The sequence below is a fragment of the Theropithecus gelada genome, chromosome 11 (assembly GCF_003255815.1).
Source record: "Theropithecus gelada isolate Dixy chromosome 11, Tgel_1.0, whole genome shotgun sequence".
NCBI lineage: Eukaryota > Metazoa > Chordata > Mammalia > Primates > Cercopithecidae > Theropithecus > Theropithecus gelada.
The window spans coordinates 44,820,241-44,828,004 of record NC_037679.1 but is presented as its reverse complement, the minus strand read 5'-3'; the positions used below and the strand labels follow the sequence as shown (position 1 = coordinate 44,828,004).

The 7,764-nt window shown below is 38.8% G+C and overlaps 1 pseudogene across 1 annotated transcript; it reads left to right on the top strand.

Annotated features, from left to right (window-relative positions):
• The first annotated feature begins 2,998 nt into the window (after positions 1 to 2,998).
• On the top strand, positions 2,999 to 4,382 carry LOC112635183 (annotated as a pseudogene). The gene has a single exon (XR_003121870.1). The product of XR_003121870.1 is annotated as a protein SEC13 homolog pseudogene (transcript).
• The last annotated feature ends 3,382 nt before the right edge of the window (positions 4,383 to 7,764 follow it).

Here is a 7,764-nt window from a genome sequence, read left to right as displayed (position 1 = left end):
ACGTTGCCTTTAAGAGCTGTAACACTCACCGTGAAGGTCTGCAGCTTCACTCCTGTCAGTGAGACCACGAACCCACCAGAAGGAAGAAGCTCCAGACACATCTGAACATCTGAAGGAACAAACTCCGGACACACCATCTTTAAGAACTGTAACACCGCAAGGGTCTGCAGCTTCATTCATGAAGTTAGCGAGACCAAGAACCCACCAATTCCAGACACATAATGACACCCATAGGATCAAAATAAAGGGATGGGGAAAAAATCTACCAAGAAAATGGAAAACAGAAATAAACAGGGGTTGAAAGCCTAATTTCAGACAAAACAAACTTTGCCAACAAAGAAAAAAAAAGAGGGAGAAAGGCATTATATAATGGTAAAGTGTTCAATTCATAAAGAAGACCTAACTATCAAATATATATGCACCTAACACAGAAGTACCCAGATTTATGAAGCAAGTTCTTAGAGACCCACAAAGAAACATAGAATCCCACACAATAATAGTGGGAGACTTCAATACTTCAGTGACAGTATTAGACAGATCATCAAGGCAGAAAATTAACAAAGGTATTTTGGACCTGAATTCAACATTGGAATAAATGGACCTGATAGACATCTATGGAACTCTCAATCCTAAAACAATAGAATATACATTCTTCTCATCATAATACGGCACATACTCTAAAACTGACCATGTACTAGGACATCAAACAATCCTCAGCAAATGCAAAGAAACCAAAATCATACCAAACACACCCGCAAGCCACAGCACAATAAAAATAGAAGTTGAGACTAAGAAAATTGCTCAACACCATGCAATTAAATGGAAATTAAACAACATGCTCATGAAAGAATTTTGCGTAAATAATGAAATTAAGGCAGAAATAGACAAATTCTGTGAAACCAATGAGAACAAAGATAAAACATATCAGAGTACCTGAAACACAGCTAAAACAGTGTTAAGAGGGAAAATTATAGTATTAAATGCCTATCAAAAAGTTAGAAATATCTCAAATTAACAGCCTAACATCACAACTGCAAGAATTACAGAAGCAAGAGCCTATCAACCCCAAAGCTAGCAGAAGATAAGAAAAAAACAAACTTAGAGCTGAACTGAAGGAAGCTGAGACACACACACAGAAAACAACATTCAAAAGATCAATGAATCCAGGAGTTGGTTTTTGAAAACATTAACAAACAGATAGTCTGCTAGCTAGACTAATAAAGAAGAAAAAAAGAGGAGATCCAAATGAGCACAATTAGAAATGATAAAGGGAATGTTACCAGTGACCCAAAGAAATAAAAATAGCTATCAGAAACTACTATGAACACCTCTATGCACACAAACTAGAAAACTAGAAGTAATGGATAAATTTCTGGACACGTACATCCTCCCAAGGCTGAACCAGGATTAAATTGATTCCCTGAACAGATCAATAATGAATTCTGAAACTGAATCAGTAATAAATATCCTATGAACTAAAAAAAAAAAAAAAAAAAAAAAAAAAGCCCAGGACCTGATGGATTCATAACCAAGCTCTACCAGATATACAAAGAGGTGGTACCATTCCTACTAAAACTATCCAAAAAATTGAGAAGAAGAGATTCCTCCCCAACTCATTCTATGAGGCCAGTATCATCTTTATACCAAAGGCTGAGAGAAACACAACAACAACAACAACAAAAACTTCAAGTAAATATCCTTAATGAACACTGATGCAAAAATCTTCAACAAAACACTGGCAAACCAAATCCAGTGGCACATCAAAAAGCTAATCTACCATGATCAAGTAGGCTTCATCCATGGAAAGCCAGGTTAACTCAGCTCACACAAATCAATAAATGTGGCGCATTACATAAACAGAACTGAAGACAAAAACTGCACGATTGTCTAAATAGATGTAGAAAAGGCTTTTGATAAAATTCAATATTCCTTCATGTTAAAAACTCTCAATAAACTAGGTACAAAAGGGACATACCACTAAATAATAAGAGCAATCTATGACAAACCCACAGCCAACATCCTACTTAATGGGCAAAAGTTGGAAACATTCCTCTTAAAAACCAGCACAATACAAGGATGCCCTCTCTCACCACTCCTATTCAACATAGTCCTAGCCAGAGAAATCAGGCAAGAGAAAGAAATAAAAGGCAACCAAATAGGAAAAGGGGAAGTCAAAAATTATCCCTGTTTGGAAATGACATAATTTTATATCTGGAAAACCCAGTATTCTTGGCCCAAAAGCTCCTTCGGCTAAAAAATTTCAGCAAGGATACAGGATACAAAATTAATGTACAAAAATCACTAGCATTTCTGTACACTGACAATAGCCAATCCAAGAACCAAATTAGGAAGGAAATCCCATTCACAAATGCCACAAAAAGAATAAAATACCTAGGAATGCAGCTAACCGGGGGCGGCGGTGGGTGAAAGATCTCTACAATGAGAATTACAAAACATTGCTGAAAGAAAGACAAAAAGAAATGGAAAAACATCACATGTTTGTGGATAGGAAGTATCAATTTCATTAAAATGGCCTTACTGTCTAAAGCAATCTAGAGATGAAATGCTATTCCCATCAAACTACTAATGACATTCTTGACAGAACTAGAAAAACCTATTTTAAAATTCACATGGAACCAAAAAGAGCGCTAATGGGCAATAATAAAGCAATTCTAAGCAAAAGGAAGAAAGCTGGAGTCATCACACTATCCAACTTTATACTACAGGGTTACAGTAACCAAAAGAGTATGGTACTGGTACAAAAACAAATGCATAGATCAATGGAAAGAATAGAGAGCCAGGAAATAAACCCACACACCTATGACTATGTGATCTTTGACAAAGCTGACAGAAACAACCAATGGGAAAGAGGCTCCCTGTTTAATAAATTGTGCTGGGATAACTGGCTAGCCAAACTCAGAATATTGAAGCTGGACCCCTTTCTTACACAACATAAAACACAACTCAAGATGGATTAAAGACTTGAATGTGATTCTGAGGCGCCGCCGAGAGCTGCCACGTCCGAGACCCGGAGCAGCCACCGCCACAATCATGGTGTCAGTAATTAACACTGTGGATACCTCCCATGAGGACATGAATCACGACGCCCAGATGGACTACTATAGCACCCGCCTGGCAACCTGCTCATCAGACAGGTCCGTCAAAATCTTTGATGTGCGCAATGGAGGGCAGATCCTTATCGCCGACCTCAGGGGTCATGAGGGTCCTGTGTGGCAAGTGGCCTGGGCTCACACCATGTATGGCAACATCCTGGCATCGTGCTCCTATGATCGGAAAGTCATTATCTGGAGAGAGGAAAATGGCACCTGGGAGAAGAGCCACGAGCACGCGGGACACGACTCCTCAGTGAACTCGGTGTGCTGGGCCCCCCATGACTATGGCCTGATCCTGGCCTGTGGGAGCTCAGATGGGGCCATCTCCCTGCTGATGTACACCGGGGAAGGCCAATGGGAAGTAAAGAAGATCAACAACGCTCACACTATTGGCTGCAATGCCGTCAGCTGGGCCCTGCTGTTGTACCTGGAAGCCTCATAGACCAGCCTTCGGGGCAGAAACCCAATTACATCAAGAGGTTTGCATCAGGTGGCTGTGACAACCTCATCAAGCTGTGGAAGGAGGAGGAGGATGGCCAGTGGAAGGAGGAGCAGAAGCTAGAAGCGCACAGTGACTGGGTTCAAGATGTGGCCTGGGACCCCTCCATCGGCCTGCCCACCAGCACCATCGCCAGCTGCTCCCAGGACGGTCATGTGTTCATTTGGACCTGTGATGATGCCTCAGGCAATACGTGGTCCCCTAAATTGTTGCACAAGTTCAGTGATGTGGTGTGGCATGTGAGCTGGTCCATCACAGCCAACATCCTGGCTGTCTCCGGTGGAGAAATAAGGTGACCCTGTGGAAGGAGTTGGTTGACGGGCAGTGGGTGTGCATCAGTGATGTCAACAAGGGCCAGGGCTCCGTGTCAGCGTCAGTCACAGAGGGCCAGCAGAACGAGCAGTGACAAGACAGGTGGGGCCTGGCTCCCTACCCGCCAGCGCCAGGACTGCTCCTTCCTGGGCCAACTGACCAAACAACTGGGAAGAGCCCCCAACTCCAACAGGCTTGTTTTCCCAGGAGGAGTTACAGATGCAGCCACAGATTGATCATCTGCCTTAATTATCGGAGATGCTTTGTAATCTGCTGTCCAGCTGAAAGCACTCATGTTATGAGGAAGAAACTGCAAATGAAGTTCAAATCTATTTTAAACTATTTTGGGCCATTTTTATGTACCTTTGGGTTCAGGCATTATTTGGGGGGTTTTGTTTCCAAAGTAACTAAATAAAGTCATATTGCTTATTTAAAAAAAAAAAAAAAAAAAAAAAAAAGACTTGAATGTAAAACCTAAACCTGTTAAAACCCTGGAAGACAACCTAAGGAATACCATCCTGACCATAAGAATAGGCAAAGAAGACACCAAAAGCAATTGAAACAAAAGCAAGAAGTGACAAATGGGACCTAATGAAACTAAAGAGCTTCTGCACAGCAAAAGAAACTATCAAAATAATAGTCAACCTATAGAGTGGGAGAAAGGAGTTGTAAACTGTACATCTGACAAAGAGTATCTCACATCTATAAAGGAACTTGTAAGAGAAAAGCAACCTAATTAAAAAGTGGGCAAAGGATATGAACAGACACTTTCAAAAGAAGACATACATGCAGCCAACAAACATGTGAAATAAAAAAGCTCAATATCACTGATTATAAGAGAAATACAAATCAAAAGCACAATTTGATATCATCTCACACCAGTCAGGATCATTATTATTAATATTAAAAAGTCAAAAAGTAACAGATGCTGGTGAGGTTGCAGAGAAGAGGGAACACATACACTGTTGGTGGGAACGTAAATTACTTCAACCATTATGGAAAGCAGTATGGTGATTTGTCAAAGAGCTAAAAGCAGAACTACCATTCAACCCAGCCATCCCATTACTGGATATATACCCAGAAGAATATAAATCATTCTAATATAAAGACATATGCACGTTAATGTTCAATGCGACACTATTCACAATAACCAAGACATGGAATCAACCGAAATGCCCATCAATGACAAATTGGATAAAGAAAATGTGGTACATATACACCATGGAATACTATACAGCCATAAAAGAGAATGAGAGCACGTCTCTGGTGAGAACACAGACGGAACTGGAGGCTATTACTAACTGGAGGTTAGTAAGCAAACGAACACAGGAACAAAAATTCAAGTCCCATATGTTCTTACTAAGAAATGGGAGCTAAATGATGAGAGCTTATGAATACAAAGAAGGGAACAACAGATACTGGGGTCTACGTGAGGGTGGAAACTGGGAGGAGGGAGAGGAGCAGAAAAGATAATAATTGGGTACACCTATGTAAAAATATTCACATGTACCCCAAAACCTAAAATAAAAGTTTGTTTGTTTTTTTAAAAAATAACATTATGTATAAAAATTGTCAAAGTGGCTGACACATAATAGAATTTTCTCCCCTATATTTTCATGTTTTTTACATTTTAATTAGGAACAAATAAAATAAACATTATTAAACAAACAAAAAAGTGGTTCAGATGGTGCATTGAGGCCGGGCACGGTGGCTCACGCCTGTAATTCCAGCACTTTGGGAGGCCGAGGTGGGCGGATCACAAGGTCAGGAGATTGAGACCATCCTGGTTAATATGGTGAAACACCATCTTTACTAAAAATACAAAAAAAAATTAGCCGGGCCTAGTGGCCGGCGCCTGTAGTCCCAGCTACTCAGGAGGCTGAGGCAGGAGAATGGTGTGAACCCGGGAGGCAGAGCTTTCAGTGAGCAGAGATCGCACTAGCCTGGGCGACAGAGCCTCTCCCTCCTCCCAGCTTCCACCCTCAGGTAGACCCCAGTATCTGTTGTTCCCTTCTTTGTATTCATAAGCTCTCATCATTTAGCTCCCATTTCTTAGTAAGAACATATGGGATTTGAATTTTTGTTCCTGTGTTCGTTTGCTTACTAACCTCCAGTTAGAAATAGCCTCCAGTTCATTTGTGTTCTCACAGGAGACATGCTCTCATTCTCTTTTATGGCTGTGTAGTATTCCATGGTGTATATGTACCACATTTTCTTTATCCAATTTGTCATTGATGGGCATTTAGGTTGATTCTATGTCTTGATTATTGTGAATAGTGCTGCATTGAACATTCACGTGCATGCGTCTTTATAGTAGAATGATTTGAGACTCCGTCACACACAAAAAAAGATGGTGCATTTAATATTATGTGATTTGTGATTTTAATCACAATTAAAAGAAAAAGAAAAACATTTCTTGGCTAATATTAGAATGCATATATCTGTGTATTTCCATCTTATGATTAGTTTTCTGTATTGTGGCTATTTAGATTCATCTTAACAGAACTGTTTATGTACACTTACATTTAAGTCGTAAAGTTAATGTTCTTCAAACTTTCTAAAAAAACATATTTTTTCAATGAAGATACTGAGTTACATTTAGTAGGATTACTTTCCTGACTGTCCTGTGTACTATTAAATAAAATTCTCTGTACTACAGTGAATTTCTATCACCACTTCTGCTAATTATCTTACTTCATGAAGTATTACTTTTACAGCCTATCGAACAAGATAAAAACCCTTCATCTTTAAAATTGTGAAGAATCATCTCTCTCAAGTTCACCAATTTCCTCGAATTTCTCCTTTTACAAAATGCCACATTTTATATAACACACACTCTTCAATGAATTCAGAAGTTTACAACACTCAATTTCAACCTATAAAACCTAAGTTAATTTCTTATGTAGAACATGTAACAAAAATTGTAGTTGTTAGTTATTCCCCACTGAATATATTTCATTAATTGAGTGGTTACTACAATGACTGAAATGTAAGTACTCAGCATTGAAAAGTGGATAAAATGTGTGAGTTATTCTATGTAAACTGATAATTTTATATAGTTTAAACATAAATTATCTAAATTGTTATGCAAAAGCAGGTGAGCATTTGAGACTGGAGATATTTAGAAAGAAGGAGACAGGATTCAAGAGAGCTCAATACTCTGTGAAATAGGACATACGTGGAAGAGATTCGATGGTAGATATACATGATGAAAAATTTTAAGGCATTTGCTGTGCCGAGTGTAATAAAGCCTCCTGAACCTTTTGTCTGTGGAATTTTTCATAAAGTTATACATTGCTCATTCATGTTTTTGGAGCTTGTCAATATTTTCTGAGGAGTGTAAAAAGGTACTGAGTTCTGCCTGACATGTAGAAAGAAGCAATAACCATGACCACACTTAGGAAAGTCCACATTTAAGACACAAATATACTTGAACAGATACTCCTAGGTGGTTAAGGTCAATTTTTCTTTTCTTTTGTTTCTGTGATTGTACTTGATTGAATATTTCTTCAATGTACTAAATAATTTATTTTTCCATGTGGATATAAGTTGATAACAAATGTGTGGTGCTGGATTAACTAGAGAGTCAAGAAAACTGAATTCTTGTCATCTTTCTCCTACAAACTAACAGAGTAGGAAATGTAGTTAATCTCTATAGATTGTCTCAACATCTGAGAAAATAAGATGCTTCAACTATTTAATAACTAATCTTCAAGAGTCTCTTAAGCTCTATGTACCTCACCCCTGTTCTATATATGTTTATATCAGCATGTAAATTTAGTAGTTCAGGTGGTAAACTGTTCTAGTTCTTCTAGGCTCCAACATTCTATTAGACCTTAG